We start from the raw sequence: 23,851 nt of genomic DNA on the forward strand, positions 1-23,851 counted from the left end.
GGTACATCTACACGATGGAATACTACGCTGCTGTAAAAAAGAAGGAACTCTTACCATTTGCAACAGCATGGATGGAACTGGAGAGCATTATGCTAAGTGAAATAAGCCAGTCAATGAAGGAAAAATACCACATGATCTCACTCATTTATGGATAATAAAGACCATTATAAACTGATGAACAAAAATAGATACAGAGGCAGAGCAGCATGAAACAGACTGTCAAACTACAGTGGGAAGGCCGGGGAGGGTTGGGGGTTGGGGGTAAGAGATTAACCGAAGGACTTGTATGCATGCATATAAGCATAACCAATGGACACAAGACACGGGGGGGGGGGGGGTAAGGGAGGTCAGAGGAAGGTCAAGGGGGGGAAAAAGGAGACATATGTACTGCTCTTTGTAATACTTTAAGCAATAAAAAAAAGAAAAGAAAAAAAATAACCATTACTTAGTGGCACACAACTGGATCCAGGCATTCGAAGATTTCCGTCTGCGTCCTGCCATGTCTTGGCTCTGCTTCTTTTGTGGCTTCCTTCTCAGGCAGACACACTCCCTGTCAGGCTGACAAGATGCCCTTAGAAGCTCCAATCTTGCTTTCTTCTCAGAGTGGAAAAGAGATTGCCTCTATCCAGCTAAAAAATCTGAGTTCCCGCTGATTGGCTCTCATTGGCTCTGATTGGGTCACATGCCCATATTTCAACCAATCCCGTGGCCAGGCTAGATCACAGGGCTGGAGTAAGTTCCATCCAAGGTAGAGTACTGACATGGATGGAGGGAAAGCTCCCCAGGGAAACTGGGGTTCTGTTTCCAGAAAAAGACACAGGTTCACCATCTGGTAGTTCATGCCTCTCTTAACCAAGCTTAAGGAGAGGCTGTCATCAGGAATAACAATAATAATAACAATAATAAATAACAATGATAATAGCTAACTCTTATTGAGCACTCACTACTGGCCAGGCATTATACGCTAAATGCTTTATATGCATTATCTTATGTACTCCTCATCTAGCTTCGTCAATGCGCCAACTGATGCTTCGAGTATTTAAGACACTGGCCCAAGTGTGCACAGATAGTAAGGGCTGAGACCACAACTCCTGTGCTCTGGCTTCCTTGGGAACTACATTTAGAGCTGGTCTCAGAATTTCAAGTTTTGGGCCAAGGAGGAAGCTCTGAGTCTTCTAAAGGGCTCCCTGGCCGAGGTTCCCCGGGTGGGATGGCAGACAGCGTGACTCTCAGAGGGCTTGTCCTGGGCAGTGCCTGGACCCAGTGCTGTGGACCTGGGAGGTTTGACAAGGGGAGTCCAATCCAAGGATCATCGTGGGTTTAAGAGCCCGGATTCCGGGTGCCTCAGCCTCCTTGCCCGTCAGGAGTGTGGGCAAAGAGAGCGCCATGAGGGAGGTGTTAGGTTTGAAGCTCTGTTCTGTTACTAGCCAGCTGTATGAGCCTCTAACCCCCCTTCATCCCTTTGAGCCTCAGTTCCCACATCCACAAAATGGGCGTAACAGCCTCCCCAGAGGGTTGTGTGGATTGCGTTGCACGCAGAATAATGCCTGCTTGTCACCCATTGGTGCTCCAAGAAGTTAGTGTTCTCCACATGATCCCCCTTTCACCCCAGACATTTAGGGGCGCAGCAAGGAGAGAAGAAAAGGCCGCTCCGCCTCTCCTGGCCGGCCTGCGGGCTCTCTCCCCCTCGGCGCCCTCTGTCCAGCTTTGCTGCCGGGTTCGAGGCCCAGCTCGGTTGTCCTCTTCCCCGCATTGTGACCTCGGGCAAGTCCCCGCCACCCCCCCCCCGCCCCCGCCACCCTCAGCGGGAGAGCCACCTCCCTCCGGGCTGTGAACGCGCCTGGCCCACTTGCTGAGGGTCTGGGTCTGAGCGGGTGCAGGGGCCAGAGCTGGGCGGGTTGGGCCGCTTGGTGGAGGGGGTGCTGAGGGTCTGGGTCTGAGCGGGTGCAGGGGCCAGAGCTGGGCGGGTTGGGCCGCTTGGTGGAGGGGGTGCTGAGGGTCTGGGTCTGGGCAGGTGAAGGGGCCAGAGCTGGGCGGGTTGGGCCGCTTGGGGCAGGGGGTGCTGAGGGTCTGGGTCTGGGCGGGTGCAGGGGCCAGAGCTGGGCGGGTTGGGCCGCTTGGGGCAGGGGGTGCTGAGGGTCTGGGTCTGGGCAGGTGAAGGGGCCAGAGCTGGGCGGGTTGGGCCGCTTGGTGGAGGGGGTGCTGAGGGTCTGGGTCTGGGCGGGTGAAGGGGCCAGAGCTGGGCGGGTTGGGCCGCTTGGTGGAGGGGGTGCTGAGGGTCTGGGTCTGGGCAGGTGAAGGGGCCAGAGCTGGGCGGGTTGGGCCGCTTGGGGCAGTGCCCGAGCTGGCTGGTCAGCAGGGGAGCCTCTCACCTTCCCTTCCCTTCTCCTGAATAACTCATGACAAACAAAATGGCTGGGTCAGACTCGGGCTCCCTCCTCCCGGCAGGCCCGGGGCAGGGAGAACAGTTTCTAATTACAGGTCGGCAGCCTGGCTCCCGGGCCCTGGGCGCTGCACACAGGGGGTATTTATGCGCAGAGTCAGGAGGGGAGGGCCGGGTCCCAGCCCCTTTGCAGAAGGAACGCGGGTCCTCTGGAACCCGAGTAGCCTGGGCCTGCCAGGGCCTGGGGAGGGGCTGGGGGAGCAACTTAGAAAGAGCAGGAAGACTCTGCCAGGGGTCAGAGAAGAGAAGTGTCCAGAGAAGCAGCAGGTCCGCGTGGGGCGCACGCCTCCTGAGGCCCATGGAGAGTGGCAACCTGGCCTCCGGAAGGAGGGCGTCCCGATCCCAAAACCATAGCCCTCAGCTGCCTCCAGCTTCCTCACCTGGTCATGGGCAGGAGCACAGCACCTACCTTCCCGCGTGACTGGGGAATGACGTGGATCAATATTGTGAAGTGCTTAGAATGCTGCCCAATGCGAAACTTAAAAAAAAAAAACAACAACAAGAAAAACACCAACATATTAGGCCCAGCCAGCGCGGCTCAGTGGTTCAGCATCAACCTGGTTCATAGGTTGAACCAGGAGGTCACGGCTTGATTCCTGGTCAGGGCTCATGCCCGGGCAGCAGGCTCACTCCCCAGTGTGGAGTGTGCAGCAGGCAGCCAACCAATGATTCTCTCATCTCTCTCTCCCTCTCCCTTCCTCTCTGAAATCAATAAAAATATTTTTAGCCCTAACCGGTTTGGCTCAGTGGATAGAGCATCGGGCCTGCGGACTGAAGGGTCCCAGGTTCGGTTCTGGTCAAGGGCATATACCTTGGTTGCGGGCACATCCCCAGTTTGGGGTGTGCAGGAGGCAGCTGATCGATGTTTCTCTCTCATCGATGTGTCTAACTATCCCTCTCCCTTCCTCTCTGTAAAAAATCAATAAAATATATTTTTAAAAGATATTTTTAAAATAATTCTTTTAAATGCACATTAGCAGTAGCATAATTATTTTTACATTAAGCTGCCTCTATGGGGATCTCACTGAAGGATGAGGGTGACAAAAGAGAAGGTCCAGGGAGAGGGCTGGAAAGGAGAAAATGACGCATGAGGGAGTTCAGTACAGTGGTTAAGAGCAGCGACCCACATATTTTGTCACAATAGTCATTTTATAAAAATAAGGACTGGGCTGCGGGGGTTCAATCCCAACTCTGCCTCTCACTAACTGTGTAATCTTGGGCAAGTTGCTGTACCTCTCTGAGCCTCCGGGTTCACCACCTGGAATAAATGGTAGCCACTGCCATTAGCCGAGTGTGGTGAGCAAAACGAATAAGGTCTCTGTCCCCATGGGGCTTACAGTCCAGTAGCGAGGTCGTGCTAATCAAGAGCACTCATTGAATGCCTACTGTGTGCACATCATGGCGCCTGCAGTCTACCTGAAAAGCTATACTAATGCAGAACATGTATGGTGTGCCTGTTGTGTGCAGGTCCTGTGTCCTCTGTACACATTCTCCCCACTAAGCCTCATAGCCCTCACCCCCATTTTATAGATAAAGGGGGTGAAGGTCAAAGTCAGGAGTAGAGAAGGGATTTGAGACAAAGGGATCGGTCAGCAGCATGAATGAATCTCCAAACTTGAATGTTGAGCAGAAAAAGCCAGACACAGAAAAGTGCACATTGTATGATTTCATTTATATGAAACTCTAGGAAAATGCAAACTAACCTATAGTGACAGAAAGCAGACGGGTGGTTGCCTGGGAACCGAGGGGGAGGGCCGGCATTGATTGCAAAGGGGCGCGGGGGAACTTTTTGGGGAGATGGAATGTTTTATATCTGACAGTGATGCTGGTTACATGGGTGTGTTCATTTGTCAATGCTCATTGAACTGAACACTTCAAATGGGTGCATTTTATTGCATGGAAATTATATCTCAGTGAAGTCGACTTTTAAAAAGAGGTGGGGAATAAAAGAAAATGACTTTAAAAAAAAAAAAAGAGGTGGGGAACCTGTGAGCCAGACTCCAGAGCCCTGCGACCCTTATATTATTTGAGTGTCTGATTAGCACATTAGTGGGCAGAAAGGGTACCAGATTCATCTTCAGGTCCTCCCCCCACTTTCCAACCCCAGCGCCGAGCAAAATGTTCTCAAGCCCAGTCGTTCGGAGCAGACAAACACCTGGGGCCCCTCTTTGTGCTGGGCGCTGAGGTCGCAGAGCAATCAGTCTGGTAGGAAAAACAGAGAAAAATGGGCAAATAGACACAATAATACAGCGCGGCACATGGCTAAGTGAGGCATCGGCTGTGCAGCTGCAGGGACACAGCGCTGAGTCCTGCAAAGAGCCTGGAACTTGAGGTGGCAATGGTCCCGGTACTCACATCCCCACGCAGCCCCTTGTTAGGGGCATGATCTTGGGTGAGCCCCGTCACCTAGGAAGCTTCAGTTTCCAGCCCTGGAAAATGGAAAGCGTAACAGCTCCAACCCAGAGGGCTGTGGTGGGAATGAAAGAAGACCGCTGCCCGGCGCTTAGCACAGCATGGGCAGTGCATAGCAAGTGCTCAGTAATTGTTAGCTGTTTCTGTCAAGACCGAGGAGTAGGGAGCTGGGGACACACAGAGGGGACTTCCTGCCCAGCCTGGGGTGGGAGACGGCGCTGGGGCCCTTTCCCAGAGCTGATACTTGAGGAGCAGTTGGCCAGTTTAATGGCCATGGGGCAGGAGAGAGTGGAACAGCTGAGGCAAATGCTCCATAAATATTTGCTCAATAAAAAAATAAAGACTGTGCAAGGCCTGCCTGTAACCAGGGGGACAGAAACGGCCTGCAGGGCAGACTCGGGGCGGGGGGCTCCTGGGAGGCCGGACCTGGTGGCTGGCCCCAGGGTTAGACTCCACATCTCTCTGGAATCAGGGCTCTCCCTGGCCTGGTCCTACCCCACCCTGGTCCCCCCCCGGAAGGGATCTGGGCACCCCCAGACCTGCGACCTGCAGCCCCCAGGAGAGGGAACAGTGGGGCAGGCTAGCAGGAGGGGGCTCTCCGGGACCTGCACCCCCTAAGGAGAATGGGCCAAGTCCCTGCGAGGCGCCTCGGGCGCCCCCGTTGTCCCAGCCACAAAGGCCCGGGCTCAATGGCAGGCGGGGGCGGCGGGGGCCTCTCTTTGTGCCTGTCTCGGGCCTGTTTGCGCGCCGGCTCGGCCATTGATCAGGCATGTGGAAAGATTCCGCCTCCCGGCCGCCCTTTGTGGCCGCGTTGCCAGGCTGCACCCGGGGACCGGCCGCGGGGCGCTCCCGCCTGCCCTGCGGTGGGCACCGCGCTGCCAGACGGGCGGCGTCGGAGAGGGCAGAGCGGGTCGGACTGCCAGGGTCAGCGAATAGAAATACAGGCGCCCGATGTAGGCGGAATTGCGGATAAACAACGAATGAAAGCCCCCCCGCCCCTTGTTTGAGTGTAAGTATGTCCCAGATATTGCATGGGACATACTCACACTAAGAGAGTGTTCGTGTCTTCTTTTACCCGAAATTCACCTTCAACTGGGGGTCCCGTGTTTTACCAGCACCTGCGAGAGGGACAGCGATACACTTCTCTCCCGCCCTTAACCGGCCCCTCCTCCCGGCTTCAATCCCTGCGGTATGTTTTGCTTTTGCGTTTTAGGCATATCTGCGTCTCCCCTGAACTGCTATTTAGAAGCTATTTTTTCTTGAAGTGAATTTGTTTTTTTTTAACTTAAATTAAAACAGTGATTTACTGAGGCATACATTACGTACATTTGCTTGAGCACATATTAAGTGTACCCTGGCTGCGTTTTTATCTGTGTGACATTCACGTGATTGCAGCCAGGTCAAGGTCTAGAATAGTCCCATCACCCCGTAAGGTTCCCCTGGACGGCTTCCTCCTATGTACTCTCTTGAGCCTGACTTCTTTAAAATTATATATATATATATATATATATATATATATATATATATATTGATTTCAGAGAGGAAGGGAGAGGGAGAGGGAGAGGGAGATAGAAACATCAATGATGAGAGAGAACCATTGATCGGCTGCCTGCAACGCGGGCCTGTGCCCTGACTGGGAATCGAACCGTGACCTCCCGGTTCATAGGTAGATGCTTAACCACTGAGCCACCCCAGCCCTGGGAGCCTGGCTTCTTTCGCTCAATGTTATGTCTGTGAGCTGCGTCCAGGTGGTGGCTTGGATCAGTAGCGCGTTCCCTTTCCCGGCCAGCGGAGGAGCGTTCCCTATGGCTGTACACAGTCTGAGCATCCATCCGCTCAGTGAGGGCTGTCTCAGCCATTTCAGTTTTTGGCTCCTGTGAACAAAGCTGCGAGGGTCAGACTTGTGCTAGTCATTGTTTGGATTTCAACTTACTTAACCTAAGCAATACCATTTGTGCAGATTTGAAATGCTGGTTCTGTTTTCCCTGCACATTAAATACATAACTATTGCACGTGTTTACGTGAGCATCTGGTATCGACCGAGCTCACCTTCTGCACGGTCAGTGCCAAACTGTGGAAGTGAAGAGAACAGGCCAGCTCGGGTGGATCCTGGGCAAGCGGGTTAGTCCCTTTATCTGTGAAATGGGAGTGATGATGCCAGTTCCCCCACAGGATGGCTGAAAGGCAAACTGGACCATGGTGCATGGAAGGTTCGGCACCTGCCGGTGTGTCGTGGCCGCTCCACGCGAGAGCTCGGAGCAAGCTGCTGGGCCCCTTCCACGCCTGCTCGCACCCCGTCCCCACTTCAGTCCTCTGAGGGAGGCCCTGCTAGTGCCAACCTGTCTTACTGACGAGGAAGCTGAGGCAAAGTCACTTGCTCATGGTGCATCGCTGGTAAGTGGCAAAGCTACCGTCTGGTGTGGGTTCCAGGGCTGGGGGCCAGGAGGGACCCAGGGAGGAGGAGGCTTGTGCCAGGCAATGAGAACGGGCCATCGGAGGCGCTGGTGCCTTCTCCTTTCTGCCCGTGTCCCCCAGTAGCACCCAGCCCGAAGGCAGGCGGCTGGCTCGGACCCGGGACCAGGACCGGGCTTCTCTTTGGAGAGTGGAAGGAGCGGGGCTGAGCATTTCTAGGAGAGGCCAAACCTCCCAGCCAAGGGGCAGGTGAGGACAGCAGGTGAGTCTGATGGAGTAGGCGCAGGGGGGGGGGGCGGGGGGGCGGGAGGGCGGAACGGGGGGCGGTGCAGGAAGCAGGAGGAAAAGCCTGGCCTCCTGCAGCCCCGCAGCCCCAGCCGCTGGGCCCAGCCCGGCATCGCTACCTGCCATCTGAAGGGCAGGGAACTGCTGATCTCAGGCGATTAGCATAACAATCCCCATGCAGCATCCTCGGGGCCCAAAGCTGGGTCTGCACAATCCCATTTTCAGCCAGCTCTTTCTTTAGCAGGCTAATTATGGGGGGAGAAGGGGGGACAGGATCTTCTTAAAGGGCCCCGGCACCCAGGGCCCAGGCTGGGGCTGGGAGCAGGACAGGGCCCTGGCAATACCTTCAGCTCCGACAGAGTGTGAACACCACCGCCTCGGGCCACGGGGAGAAGGACTGTCCGCCTCGGCCCTCAGTGCACTGTGGTATGTCCTGCTCATCGCGGTGTCCCAGGGCTTGGCACAGAGTAGGTGTTCAAATAACTCACGAGGCACAGAGCCTGTGCCTTCAGGAATAAGACTGTCTCACCTTAACCGGTTTGGCTCAGAGCGTCGGCCTGCGGACTCAAGGGTCCCAGGTTCCATTCCGGACAAGGGCATGTACCTGGGTTGCGGGCACATCCCCAGTGGGGATTGTGCAGGAGGCAGCCGATCGATGTTTCTCTCTCATCGATGTTTCTAACTCTCTATCCCTCTCCCTTCCTCTCTGTAAAAAATATCAATAAAATATTTAAAATATATATATTTTTTTAAAAAAAGAAAAAAAAAGAAATAAGACTGTCGCTATAGGTATAATAAGGCCGAGGCTCGGTGCTAATGGAGAGCACTGAGGCAGCCTCACCTTCGCAGGTCCCTAAGGGTCCTCCTCCTGCCCACTCCCACCTTCGGGGTCCTGAGCCCTCCTTGCCCCTCTGGCCTCCTAGCACCTGAAGTCCAGAGACTCACGGGCAAGTCTCTTCTCCAGGCCGAGGCTCAGTTTTCTCATCTGTGAAATGGGGACAATTGAAATCTGCTTCGAACATTATTGCACTTATAAGCATTTGCTAAATGGGAGTGTCTGTCACACAGCTGGGGCTCAGAGAACGGGAGTCCCTTCCCTGCCCTCTTAGAAACACCTGCTGCATTACTGCTGACCCGCCTGCTGGTTATCAAGTGCCCATTCTCTCTTCAACCCTTATAACACCCCTGCGGTGGGTTCAGTACTTTTTGAAGAAGAAGACAGTGAAAGTACCTTGTCTGGGGCCATTAGCTAGAATGTTTCAAAGGGAGGCATGAGCCCGCCTGACCCTAAAAACAATGGCGCCAGGTGCTCGGAAGTGACAGGCGTTACTGTGATCACTATCCCTTTCCCAGCCGCCAGCCGCCAGCCTCGGCCTTTTGATCATCTCCTGTGCCAAGCTGATGCTGAGCGCGGGGTATCACTGAGCACAGGATCCTCTGTTATTCTGCTCTCCTGGAGCGGGACTCTGACAACCACCAAGTGACTCCTGTGAGTGGGAAGTGCCTGATAGACAGCGAAGCAGGTGACGGACTAGAGTCCTGGGTCCAGGAAGTCTTCTCTTGAGGACCTGATCCTTGAGAAGATGGGATGGGGCAGGAGAGCATCCAGGTAAAAGGAAGAGCGAGTGCAAAGGCCCTGGGGCAGGATCCACTGGCATCTCTGAGGATGGAAAGGCCGCCAGGGCAGCTGGAGCCCTGAGGAAGAGGGTGGGAGAGGGGCGGGAGGGCAGCAGGGCCCTAACCAGGCAGGGCTTTTTTGGCATCTGGTAAGAAATGAGGATTTCCCTCCCTCCTTCCCTTCCTTCCTTCCTTCCTTCCTTCCTTCCTTCCTTCCTTCCTTCCTTCCTTCCTTCCCTCCTCCCTCCCTCCCTCCCTCCCTCCCCCTTTCTCCTCTCTCCCTCCCTTCCCTCCATGCCTACTATTTTCCAGGCACTGGGCCAGGGGCTGAGGGCCTGTGAGTCTCACCCTGCCTCTCCCTCTCTTCGCATCTTCCCATGTCCCCTCCTCTCCCCTCCCCCTCCTTTCTGAGCAGCTGCCCCACCCCCACTGGCCCCCTCTCCCCCTCCAGCCCTCCCCTGCCCCTCCCCCTGACACTAAGCCGAACCTGAGCCCAGCCCCGCAGTGTTGCCCCTTTAAGGGCTCCCGAGCTCCGGACACCCTCTCCCCCCCACCTGAGAACCAATTAGGGTTCCCGAATCCAAGTGGAGGCTTTTGTGCGTCACGTGCTTGGGGAACAAAGCCGCTCCGACAGGAATAAAAGCTTCTATTCAGGAGCCGTTTGTTCCCATTCTCATCGTTTCCACTCGGCCTCGCCTCCTGCCCGTTCCCAGGGCCCCGGCTCGGCCGCACCTTCCCGCCTTGGCGCCCACGGCAGAGCCCCGCCCGGAAGCAGGTGGCCCCGGACCCGGGCGGCACCTTCTCTTCCCGAGAGACCCTGTGCTGCCCGCGGGCCCTGGGCCGGCCTGTCTGTCTCGGCGCTTCCTCCTGTCGGGCTGCCGCTGTCCGCGGGCGTCGGAGCGAAGCGGCGCTCAGAGAGGGTAGGGAACCTGCCCGAGGCCACACAGCCAGGAGAGCAGGAGGCCGGACTCCGGAGCACTGTTCCCGCACCCTCGCGGGTCCCGGAGCGGGCAGAGCGCCGGCTGTCCTCCTCCCAAAGGCCCGGGCCGGGCACCTGCTGGGCGCAGAGGCTCCTCGATGCCACGCGAGGAAACAATGGGGCCAGTCACTGGCACGTCTGTGGCAGAGTGCGAGTGGGAACCCAGGACTCGAGGATGGAGAGATGGGGAAGTGTGGGACTTTCATACAGTGGAGCCACTAAGAAGAATGTACGATAGGAAATGGTCATTGATATATTGCCAAGAGCAAAAGGCAATATGCTGGGTGTGATATAGTCCCATTTGTGTAAAAGAAAAAGGAACTATCAGCACACACACACACACATGTCTTACACACTTCTCTATGTACAGGAAACATTTGAAGAGGAATACGTAATAAAATGTAGCACCTGCTTATTTCCTCTGGGGAGTGGACATGGGGAAGAGATCCCTTAGTACAATACTGTGTTGTTTAAAAAATATTTTCTTTCCATGTTCATCTATTTCTTTTATAATAATTAATTTTGTTTTATTGCAATTAACGACCATTTTAAAGTGTACAATTCAGTTGCATTTAGTACATTCCCAATGCTGTGCAACCATCACTTCTATTTAGTTCCAAAACATGTTCATCTCCCCAAAGACAAACCCCATACTCTAAGCAGTCACTTCCCATCCCTTTGCCCCCTGGCTCCTAGCAACCTCTAGCCTGCTTCCTGTCTCTATGAATTTGCCTATTCCGAATATTTCATATAAATGGAATAATAAAACGTGTGACCTTTTGTGTCTGGCTTCTTTCACTTAGCATGTTTTTGAAGTTCATTCATGTTTTGCAGTTTCATCCAATGAAATATTACTTCACACCCACCATGATGGCTATAATAGAAAAAAAACATTTTTAAAGAGAATTACAAGTGTTGGCAAGAATGTAGAAAAATTGGCCGAAACCCGTTTGACTCAGTGGATGGAGCGTCGGCCTGCGGACTGAAAGGTCCCAGGTTCCGTTCCGGTCAAGGGCATGTACCTGGGTTGCGGGCACATCCCCAGTAGGAGATGTGCAGGAGGCAGCTGATCGATGTTTCTCTCTCATCGATGTTTCTGACTCTATCTCTCTCCCTTCCTCTCTGTAAAAAATCAATAAAATATTTTTAAAAAAAGAATGTAGAAAAATTGGAATCTTCTGTTCATTGCGGGTGGGTATATAAAATGGTGCAGTGCTGTGAGAAACACTTTGGTGGCTCCTCAAAAATGTTAAACGACGGGGGGTGAGGGCAGGGGGGGTAAGAGATCAACCAAAGGACATGTATGCATGCATATAAGCATAACCAATGGACACAGACAGTAGGAGGGTGAGGGCATGCGCTGAGGGGTGGGAGCTGCCGGGGAGAGGTCAGTGGAGGAAAAGGGAGACATATTTAATACTTTAAACAATAAAGAATTTAAATTTTTAAAAAAGTTAAACATGGAATTACCATATGACCCAGCGTCTCGTATATACCTGAAATGATTGAATACAGGTATTCAAACAAAAACTTGTACATGAATGATCATAGCAGTACTATTCACAGTTGCTAAAAGGTGGGAACAGGCCAGCTGGTGTGGCTCAGTGGTTGAGCATCGACCTATGAACCAGGAGGTCACAGTTCGATTCCCGGTCAGGGCACATGCCCGGGTTGCGGCCGGGTTGTGGGCTTGATCCCCAGTGTGGGGCCTGCAGGCCGAAGCCGACCAATGATTCTCTCTCATCATTGATGTTTCTATCTCTCCCTCTTCCTTCCTCTCTGAACTCAATAAAAATATTTTTTTTAAAAAAGATGGTAACGCCAAAACCGGTTTGGCTCAGTGGATAGAGCGTCGGCCTGCGGACTGAAAGGTCCCAGGTTCGATTCCGGTCAAGGGCATGTACCTTGGTTGCAGGCACATCCCCAGTGGGAAATGTGCAGGAGGCAGCTGGTCGATGTTTCTCTCTCATCGATGTTTCTAACTCTCTATCTCTCTCCCTTCCTCTCTGTAAAAAATCAATAAAATATATTAAAAAAAAAAAAAAAGATGGTAACAACCCACATGTCCATCAAGTGATGATGGATAAACTGTCTTAATCAATGAGCTCCAAATTTTTGTGATCATACAGTAAGAGGAAACAATCTTTGAGCTCATATCTCCAATATATGTAGATTTACTGATGCATAATATATATACAATTACACTGTTATAACATCTTTGTTATAAAACATCACATGCAAAATTTTTAGAGGATGAAATAGAAAAAGTAGTGGATCAGCTTGAGTGTCCCAGGGCTCTGGACCCCCGGGGACCTGCTGGCCCTGACGGCAAAGCGCGGCCAGCAGTCCTTCGGAGGGGCAGGCGGCCGCGGCCGTGTGGCGTGGGGTGGCTCTCCAGATGGGATCTAACTCCCTCCTCTGAGTCACAGAGTCTGAGGTCCGAGGACGGGTTTGGGCCCTGGCTCTACCTAATTCCCAGCTGAGTCCCCTCAGGCCAGGGGCTCTGCCTTTCTGAGCCTCAGATTGTAGCCCTTACTGCATGGGGGGCGGAGAGGGCGCTGTGAGGAGTGCATGCCTGGCACCTGGAAATCTCTCAGTCCACAATGACAAGGATCTCAATCACTGTATGGAGGAGCCAGGTCCCGACAGAACTCTGATTCACTCTGTTCGCTAAGGATTCACAGGACCCCTCACTGGAGGAAGGGAAGGGACAGGAGGGGGGCGCGGGGAGAAGGAGCTGGGCCTGCTCGGAGAGGCAGTGCATGGCCTGATGGGTGAGACCTCCTGGAGAGCACAGGGAGGCCTGGGTTGAGGCCCTAATCTTACTCTAATCGGCCATATGACCTTGGCCAAATGGTAACACTTCTCTGCACCTCACAGTCCTCATCTGTGAAATGGAGATAATGATCATTATACCTGCATCATCCAGTTCTCTAATGAGTAAATGAAATGGCACAGAAGTGCTTGCTCTGCAATAAAAATTCAATAAACCACAGTGATTATTACTATTCCTTGAGGCCTAATGTGTCTATCACATTATTTACCTGATTGTTCAATCCACCAAGATTTATAAAGTGCCTACTATGTGCCAGCCATACAACAGGGAACAAGAAGAAAACAGTCTTATTTTCAAGAATCTTAACACACACACACACACACACACACACACACACACAAATACACATGGTGGCAAGTGCTACAGCTGAGAAAGAAACGAGGAAAAGGCAGAGGAATGAAGAGCCAGAGAAGTTCCCTCGCCGGCTTGGCTCAGTGGGTAGAGCATCGGCCTGCGGACTGAAGGATGCTGGGTTTCATTCTGGTCAGGGCACATGCCCGGGTTGCAGGCTTGATCCCCAGTGTGGGGCGTGCAGGAGGCAGCTGATCAATGATTCTCTCTCATCATTGATGTTTCTATCTCTCTCTCCCTCTCCCTTCCTCTCTGAAATGAATAAAAATATATTTAAAAAAAGAAGAATCAGAGAAGTAATCAGGGAAGGTCTCAAGGGGAAGTGACATTTATGCTGAAAACTGAATGATAAGGAAGTGACCAGGCGCAGAAGGGACAGCGGGATGTGCAGTCAGGGAAGCATGATCAGGCTGGGGGAGGTGCCCAGACTAAGATGAAGGTGCCCTCGCATAAGCAAAGGGTGCTGCAGGCTAGGCTAAGGGTGCCTAGCTACAGGATGGTCTTTCCAGACTAAAGGAAGCCCCTGGTTGAAAGGAGCCTGGTGCTCTCCAGTCTCGAAGGGCCAGTTGATCAGAGGGAAGAGGGGGTGTCGGGTGTGGGGAGATGAGGCTGGAGAAGCAGGGGCCAGGTCATGCAGGGCTATGTCGGCCGCTGTAAGGGTTCGGGTTTTGTGCTGTCCGCCCAGGGAAGTCATTGCCTGGTTATTATCCGGGGCAGAGGGCACAGCAGCTGCCGGATGCTCAGGTTTGCTGTTACACACGTCTTGCTGAAGAGGAGGCACCTGCACAAAAATATGGAAATAAGTGATTGGATTCCAGATGGTTTAGCACTTGCCTGTGTTCAAATCCCACCTTTCTAGTTCTTTGCTGTGTGACCTTAGGATGTTACCTGTCCTCTCCATCTGACCTTCCTCTTCCTTCAAGTGAAGATAATAAATGTAAGCCACCTCAGTTTGGGAGAGAAGACTAAATGAGTCAATTAATGCAAATTGCTTAGCAAAGCACCCGGCATATTGTAAACATGCAATAACTGGTCATTATAGCTCCTACTCCTACTATGATTGTTCTATTATGTCAGGTAGAGAGAGGTGGACCTGGTGACAATTAATATATTTGACTCAAGTTCCCAGGCCAAGCATTTAGTGCTATGCATGGAACATAATAGACATTTAGTAAATATTTGTTGAATGAATTAATGCACCTTTCTCTTTCCATTTTTGATGAATGGGTTCCATCCTTCATCAGTCAACCCAACAATGGTTGAGCCTTAATGTAGACCCAGCACCATGCCAGGCAGTAGAGATGGGGCCGTAGCTGGGCAGATGGGAAATACACGATTCAGCTGAAACAGGTGCCCACTGGCTCTCCCACGCCTCCATTTCTGCTTTCCAATCCAGCTGAAATGCCACTCTCCCCTTTCCTCTCCAACCTGCTGTCCTCTCTCACTCCCTTGAGCCTCCAAAGGTCTCTAAAGGTCCACATACTTGGCGATATATTTTGTCCCGTTACTGGAGCGCAGACACCTCAAGAACTGGCAGCAAGTCTTATTCAGGTTTAGACGCCGCCCAAGTACCTGACACAGTAGAGAAGGCGTATTTGATTCATTCCGTGGAAAGTGAAGAGGAAAGATGGAGTCGCCAAGTACGAGCTGCGTGGCCTTGGGCAAGACACCTCTCTCCCTGGATTTCTTAAGTTTCTCCATCTGGAAAGCAAGAAGGGGACATCAGAGGCTCTCCGTGGCAGCTGTTCTCAATCTTTGCGAAATTGGGGCACTCCTGATGGAATGACATCCCCACGTGACGCGAGCTTCCTGGGCATTCAGATAAGGTAGCCCGAAGCTCTATATGACCCCAGCTCTCCTCTCTCCTCTCTCCTCAGGAGAGCATGTCAGAAGGCCAGGGAGCAAGTGGTGTTATTTATAGACATAACCTTGAATCCACTCTTTTTCACTTGTTTATTTCTCCTCCTCCTCCTCCTCCTCCTCCTCCTCCTCCTCCTCCTCCTCCTCCTCCTCTTTCCCCTCCATCTCTTCCTCCTCTTTTCTCCTCCTCCTTCTCCTCCTCCTTCTTTCTTTCTCTTCATTTGTTTACTTTTAAAGCAAGTAAAGCATTTCAAGCTTTAGTAGAGGCAGTGGTTAGAATTGCCTGTGTTCAAATATCAGGCCGAAGCCAAGGAGACCTTTGCTGCAACCCCTTCTTTACCCCTCCCCAGTGGGGTTACTGCACCTCAGATTCCAGGTCTGCAGAGTGGGAGGATCATAAAAGAAGCAGCCTCGGGGCTGGGAGAGGGTCAATGAGAGCCTGCAGGAACGTCCTCAGTTCCAACCGAGCAGGCGGCAAGGATTCCGTGAAGTTGTCAATATCTGCTTTTACTATTAGCAGCGACATGTCACATGTGACAGACACCCTAGAACATTGGGGTAGAATGCTGAAAACTGGAAACTAAGCTCGATCAGCCTCCACCAAAGTTGACCTTTTGTGGTTTTCTGGCCTAGTCTTGGGGGTCCTGAGTGCAGATTCCCTGCTAAGACGGTCAATAGATTTCTGAATAGAGCTTCTTCTTGTCTTTCTTTTCTTTTTTTTTTTTTTTTTTGCCTGTTTAGGCCCACTCTCTCATTCTATCCCCCTTTTAAATTTTATTTTGCTTTTTTAGTAAAGGACTATTCTTTTTTATTAAGCTACAATTTACATAAAGTAAAATGCACACATTTTAAGTGTACAGCTTGATGAGTTTTTATTTTATTTATTTTTTTAATATATTTTATTGATTTTTTACAGAGAGGAAGGGAGAGAGATAGAGAGTTAGAAACATCGATGAGAGAGAAACATTGATCAGCTGCCTCCTGCACATCCCCCACCAGGGATATGCCGGCAACCCAGGCACATGCCCTTGACCGGAATCGAACCCGGGACCCTTCAGTCCGCAGGCCGACGCTCTATCCACTGAGCCAAACCAGTTTCGGCGAGTTTTTATATATAACAACAACTCAGATTAAGTAAGATTCAGACTTTGTCTATTACAGTGACCACTCACCATGTGTGGCTAGTTGCACACTTAAAATGTGGCCAGGCCAACCTAAGAAGTACCATAAGCACAAAAATATACATTGGATATTGATGAATGTAAAATATATCATTAATAATTTAATAATGATTACATGTTGAAGTCTAATGTTTTGAATATATTGCTAACATACATTTTACCTGTTTCCTTTTTTTTTTTTTTTATGTGGGTACTAGAAAATTTTAAATTACATATGTGACTTGCAGCTGTGGATTGCATCTTCTATTGGGCAGCTCTGGTATAGCACATTATATATATATATATATATATATATATATATATATATATATAATTAATTTCAGAGAGGAAGGAAGAGGGAGAGAGAGATAGAAACACCAATGGTGAGAGGGAATCATTGATCAGCTGCCTCCTGCACGCCCCACACTGGGGATTGAGCCTGTAACCCAGGCATGTGCCCTGACCGGGAATCAAACCGTGACCTCCTGGTTCATAGGTTGACACTCAACCACTGAGCCATGCCAGCCGGGTGGTATAGAACATTTTTATCCTCCAGAAAATTCTCTCTTACCTTCCAGTCAATGCCTGCTCCCTTTTTCCCAAAGATGAACACTATTCTGACTTCTGTCCCCATAGATTGATTTTGCCAATACAGAACTTCATATAACTGGAATAATACAATATGTATTTTTTGGTGTCTGGCCTCTTTTGCTCAATATAATGTGTGTGTGTGTGTGTGTGTGTGTGTGTTTTTAATTCATTCGTGTATCAGTCATATGTTCCTTTTTATTTTTGCATAGTATTCCAGTATATATCATAGTTTATTCATTTCCCCCGGTGAACATTTGGATTATTTCCAATTTCTATTATGAATAATGCTGCTATGACTGTTCTTGAAAAAGTCTTTAAGTCGTCTTGTTCAAATTATTTTTACTATGTTATTTTTAATGCTAAGATGAATTCATCCTCACAGAAAAAATCTACACCCACACTAACACACCATATACACCCGTGTTAGTGGTTTAATGTTAATGCTTTATGGTTTAGTCCTGCCAGACCTTTTCTGCATGTACTGAATCATGTATTATCACTATTAGTAAAACTATCCCTTTGGTGGCTCCTCCCTTGGCTGCTGAGCCCTGGAGATGGCTGCATATCGATCCTTGCCCTTCCTGTTCTGAAGTTTCTAGGAGACCACAACTGGGAAAGATGCAGGGATGGTCCAGGGAGGGCAGATATTATGGGGCTCCTTGCATGATTCCCTGATTACCTGTATCCATGGCAGACATTGCTAATCAATCACAGCTTTCTATCCTTGCCCAGTCCTAGTCACTACTAATCGATAGGAAAACTGAAACCAATTTCCCAGCTCTGAAATGGGCTGGCCGCCTTCCATCCTGCTGATGGGTAAGCTAGGGCTCAGGGGGGGGAAGAGCATGCGTCCAGGTCCGAGGTGGGGCCCCAGGCTCCCGACTCCCTGTCTAATGTTTTTTCTGTTACATTCACTGATTCCAAAAAAAATGATTTCCCTGGGACCCCTGAAAGCCTGGCCTCTGGGAAGAGGGTGTTTTTGCTTCTCGGACAGGGCTCAGAGATGGGGTCCCCCTCTCGCCAGCCCCTCAGCTCATGCCCTGCCTGAGTGCAGCCAGAAGCCCCTGCCAACAGCCTGGCAGCCCCTCCCCCACAGTCACTCCTGACAGACCTGTGGTTTCTGCTCTCCAGGTCTGCAGTTTCAGTTTCCCAAAATAAACATTTAAAAAAAATAAAGGAGGCATGCTCTTAGCATCTTTGTCCTCGGCCCGAGAATGGCGGGGTCATTAATTGAGCAGACTAAATCAAATAATTACAGCAGGCGGGCGATTCAGACGCCGAAACCATAAAGTCCTTTTCAGCAACGCGTCACACCGGCTCTGGCTGTCACTGGAAGTGACAGTGAGAAAGTCGGGGAGTCAGCAGGTCTGACCAGACTGTGGGTGTCCTCAGCTGGGCAAGCAGAATAGTTTATTTAATTCCCTCCCTGCCAGGACTGGTGGAGGGGGTAAAGGCAGGTGGGGGAGAACGGAGACTATTCTGATAATGTCGGAATCAGGTGGAACAGGCTTCTGAGACTTGCTACACACACTGGACGTGTCATTTCAGGTGTCTAAGTCTAGTTTCTTCATCTGTACACAAGTGTCTTAATAAAACCTTCTACATTGGATTACTGAGGTGATTAAGATGACTTGGTGGAAAAGATGTATATAAAATTCTTGTATTTGTCACTAGACTGTAAGTTCTGTGAGAATAGGAGAGCGGTCTGTCTCATTCACCGTCGCATCCTCCAGTCCTACCCAGCACAGGGACTGGTTCCAGGCAAAGTACCTGCTAAGCAACCGGGCAGCACCGCGGTTAAGGCCTGGTCCCGAGGATAGGGATGGTGATGGAGATGGCGAAGAGGCTGAGCTCAGGCACCTGGCCCTTAAAGAGGTCTCATTCCAGCATGTCAGTCCAGACCATCTATAATAACAAATGGATTGTTATGCATCGAATAGGAAGAGAAAGTAAGGTAGTGGTCCATGGTAGAGGTTCTGGCTCAGACTTAAGTTCAAACCTCAGCTCCCCCACTACCTACCATTCTGATCTGTATTAGCAAGTTTATCACTCAACAGGTCTATTTCCAGATCTGGAAAACAGGGACCCACCTCATAGAGTTGTAAGAATTGAATGAGTTTCCGGAAGCAGTGCTTAATCCAGGGCCTGGAACACAGTAATTGTTCAATAAATATTAGCTATTACTTTCCCCATTTACTATGTCACTTCAGACAAATTACTTATCTTTCCTAAGACTTGTTTTCCTGGTCAGTAAAATTAAAATACAATGGTTTCTACCTTGAAGAATTGCTGGGAGAATGAAATGGGAAAATTCCTGAAAAGTGCTTAGCACCATGTCTAGAATGTGGAAAGAACTTAATTTCTAGATGATGACGATGATGCAGAAGAAGAAGAAGAAGAAGAAGAAGAAGAAGAAGAAGAAGAAGAAGAAGAAGAAGAAGTTAAAAATAAGGTGCTATGAGCCGAAACCGGTTTGGCTCAGTGGATGGAGCGTTGGCCTGCGGACTGAAGGGTCCCAGGTTCGATCCCGGTCAAGGGCATGTGCCTGGGTTGCGGGCACATCCCCAGTAGGAGATGTGCGGAGGCAGCTGATCGATGTTTCTCTCTCATCAATGTTTCTGACTCTCTATATCTCTCTCCCTTCCTCTCTGTAAAAAATCAATAAAATATATATTTTTTAAAAAAATAAGGTGCTATGAGAGAAAAGAGAGTAAATTCATTTGCTGCATAGGCACTGGGATCAGAGAAAGGTTTATAATAGATGATTTTTCTGGGTAACAACTTGATTGAGATGCAATTTACATACCATACAATTAATTCATTTAAAGTGTATAATTCAGTAGTTTTTAGTATGTTCACAGAATTCTGCAAACATCATCATAATTAACTTTAGCATATTTTCATCACTCCAAATAGAAAACTGTACACAGTTCTCTCCAGCTCTCCCCGACTCCCCAACCCTCAGCCCTGGGCACCCACCAGTGTACTTCCTGTTTCTGTGGATTTGCCTACTGTGAGCATCTCATGTAAACGGAATCGTACACTGTGTGACCTCCTGTGTCTGGCTCCTTTCCCTCAGCATAATGTTTTCAAGACTCACCTGTGTTGTAGCATAGCTCAGTCATGCATTCCTTTTTAGGAGCAAATAATACTCAGCTGTATAGAACTGATGTACATGTGGGTGTTTCCACGTTTTGACTGATAGGAATAATGCTGCTGTGAACCTTCAAGTACAAGTTTTCGCGTGGACATATGTTTCCATTTCTCTGGAGTAGAGAGTAGGAGTGGAGCTGCTAGGCTTATGGTAATTCTGTTTACCCTTTCAAGGCCCTCTGTTCCAGGCTGCTTCCCATAGTGCTGCACCATTTACATCCCACCAGCCATGTAGGAAGGTTCCAGTTTCCCCACATCCTTACCAGCATTTGTAATTATCTGTCTTTTTTATTATAACACAGTCATCCTCGTAGGTGGAGACTGGGACGTCACTGTGTTTTGATTCGCACTCTTTATGGTTAATAATGCTGAGCATTTTTTCATGTGCTTCTTGGCCATTTATGTATCTTCTTCGGAAAACTGTCTTTTGAGCTCCTTTGCCCATTTTCAATCGGATCATTTATCTTTTTTATTATTGAGTTTTACAACTTCTTTATACCTTCTAGATACAAGTCCCTTATCAAATATATGCTTGGCAAAGTGTTTCTTCTGTTCTGTGGGTTGTTTTTTACTTTCTTCATAGTGGCCTTTGAAGCACCGAAGTTTTTAATTTTAATGATGTCTCATTGATCTCCCTTTCTTTGTAATAGTTTTAGCTCTTACACTGAGACCTTTGACCCATTTTGAGATGGTGCCTGTATGTGCTGAGGTGGAGGCACATGTTAATTCTTTTGCATATGGAATACAGTTATCCCAGCGCCATTTGTCGAAGAGGCTGGATTATTTTTGGACTCTCACTTCTATTCTATTCTAATATCTATATTGTGTCTTTATGCCAGTACCACACTGTCTTGAACTTGAACTGGACCAAAATAACTGGCTCTGCGGGTGCAGTCAGAGCGGCTTTCCCTTTCCAGGGTGCCTCAGAGGTTCCAAGGTGCGTTCGTGCACGTGACCTCACTCGAGTCCTGCAGGACTCAGAGCGAACGGACGCTCAGGTGTCTGAGTGGTGCGTCCCTGGACTCAACCAGAGGCAGCGGTGGTCCAGGACCCACCTGTGCATCCTTTGACTCTTGGTCAAGTGCTCTCATTACCCCAGCCGTTCACCTGCTGGTCGAGTCCAGAAATTTGGGGAAAGAAAAAAATATTTAAAAAATTAGGGCAGCAAAAAGGAGGAAGGGTGAAAACAGGCTGATTATAAATGTTTGGCTCCTCACCAGCTTATGATAAATTTTCCCTTCTCCTGCTTGGACAAGAAATGAATGCTCTGGGTAATCCAGGGTTTTGCTTGAGTATTGCATTTTCGAAGAATGAGAACACAGTGACATACTCTCAACACGAAAACCACAGGGACTATAATTTAATCTTTCATTCTGTTATCGTTGTCATTCTAGAGGACTCTTTGGTTTATTTTAGAGCAATGTTTCTTTAAGAGTGGTCCAAGGAAACCCAGAGCCCCCATCCACCCTGCATCTGCTGAAAGTCACTGGGTGATATTTTAAGCCCAATAAGGTTTGGGAACCCTTGTTTTAGAGCAGTGAAAGCCAAATTGTGAATACCAACGAGCATTGCCCTCAAGGGATGCAGGCATTCTGCTTAAGTGAGAGTTCTGGATAATACAGTAGATTCACGCACCTCATTTCCTTCAAGACTTTGCTAAAACATCACCCCTTCCTATGAGAACTTTCCTGATTTCAAATTTCATGTCACCCTTTGCCCAAAGCCTTCCACCTTCCTTATCCCTTCCCTTCTCCACAGCACTAAACAACATCTAACTGACATATCAATCAATCAATCAATCAATATATTTAACTATCTATCTATCATCTATCTATCTATCTATCTGGTCCTGTCTTTAGAAAGCAAACCTCACAAATGTAGGTGCTAGGAATACAGCACCTCAGACAGTGTCTGCTGGGTAGCAGGTGTTCAATAAACAGCGTGGAGAGGATGCATGTGCTGTGTTGCCGCTTAGTGTGTGGGCATTATGCCAGTGCCCTCTGTCTTTCTTGCAAGGATTTTTTAAACTATAAAGCAAATTATTCTCTAATTCTCTGAGGGATGCTCAGTGTGTGTAGCACTGGAGAGAAAGAGCTGGAGCCACAGCCTCTGACCTCCTAATCCTGGAGTCGGGCCAGTTGCTCTGAAGGTCATTTTTCCTTAATACGCTGAGACCCTCCATTTACGAGGAGGATCTGCATGTACAGCTGCATTGTCCTGGGAGGCTACCCCTAGGCGGACGCCTTGCCCCTGGTGTGAATAACTGGGCGGAAGCAGCGAGGCTGAGATGAACCTGCAGACGGGGCGACCTCTATAAGCCCCCCCCACACACACACACACACACATCACTGTGCTTGGAGCCAGGCTGTGAAAGTGTACGCTTCCTCCTCCGAGGTCCCGAATGAGGAGCTAATAAATGGATCTTATCTCTTTTATTTTAAAAATATATATATTTTATTGATTTTTTTTTTTTTTTTTTTTTTTTTTTACAGAGAGGAAGGGAGAGGGATAGAGAGTTAGAAACATCGATGAGAGAGAAACATCAATCAGCTGCCTCCTGCACACCCCCTACTGGGGATGTGCCTGCACCCAAGGTACATGCCCTTGACCGGAATCGAACCTGGGACCCCTCAGTCTGCAGGCCAACGCTCTACCCACTGAGCCAAACCAGTTAGGGCTGGATCTTATCTCAATCTACTTCTCAGGTGGCGTGGCTGGCTCTGACCCTTACCCATTCCCTCACCTCAAGCCACCTGCCCACAGCACCTGCACACACTCACTGCTCATGGGTCCTGGGGTCCTCCCCTCCCCTCACCTCTCCGCTGGCCCCACGTGACACACAAGGGGCTCGAGGTGTGGACCCAGGAGCAGTCAGCGCCCTAACACTGAGGTGCTCCCTGCTGCCCTTCCTCTCCCCCAGGACACCCTGGTGCTCCAGTTTGTACTGAGATGGCAGAAGTGGTGTGTGGGGCGCCCCTCAACCTGAGTTCAGGGGCGTCTGAGAAACTGTGGGGCCAGTAGGAGGATAACAGGAAAAAACAAGCTGGTTTCTCCCTTCACACACACACACACACACACACACACACACACACACACACACACACACGGCGGCAGGATATACCTGCTGAGTGTCCCCAGAAGGTGGAGGAAACCATTAGCTCGAGTCTCTCACGTTCTTCTAAGTGTGGTGGTTGGGGGAGGGGAAGTGGACGAGGAGGAGGGGGAGGGCACCCCTCCCGAGGTCGGGGTTGGGGTGCCCAGGGCTGCTGCACGCGGTAGTAAAAGGCGGCCGGCTGCCTGGAGAGTGGGTGTCCCGGGAGAAGAGAGGCTGTCGCCGGGTGCCCCGGGCAGGGCTCAGGCAGAGCCGGGGCGGGCGCGGAGGGGAGTGGGAGGGAGGGAGGGGCTGTGTGCACTGAGACCCCAGCAGGTGGGCATTTGGGGGGGCGGGGGCCCCCTGGCCTGACCCGTTCTGGTGGGAAATGACGGCGGGAATCTGGGTGGGAGGGCGCCGCGGCTCCAGGGCGTCCAGCCTGGCCCTCAGGGTTCCCAGCTGGACGGAGGGAGCTGCGCGGGGCGAAGGCCCCCAGGGGCCCCCAGGGGCCTGACTGACCAGGGCCCCTCAGGGACCCACAGGTGGGGTGGGGGGGGCACGGGGAGTGACGGTGTCTGCCTTCTGGGCAGCATCTCCCCTGAGCCGGACCGAGTAACTCCAGACGCAGGGCAGGCGGTGAGGGCTTCCACCCGAGGGAGGG

Source organism: Myotis nattereri, assembly GCF_964212035.1.
Source record: "Myotis nattereri genome assembly, chromosome: 19".
Lineage (NCBI taxonomy): Eukaryota > Metazoa > Chordata > Mammalia > Chiroptera > Vespertilionidae > Myotis > Myotis nattereri.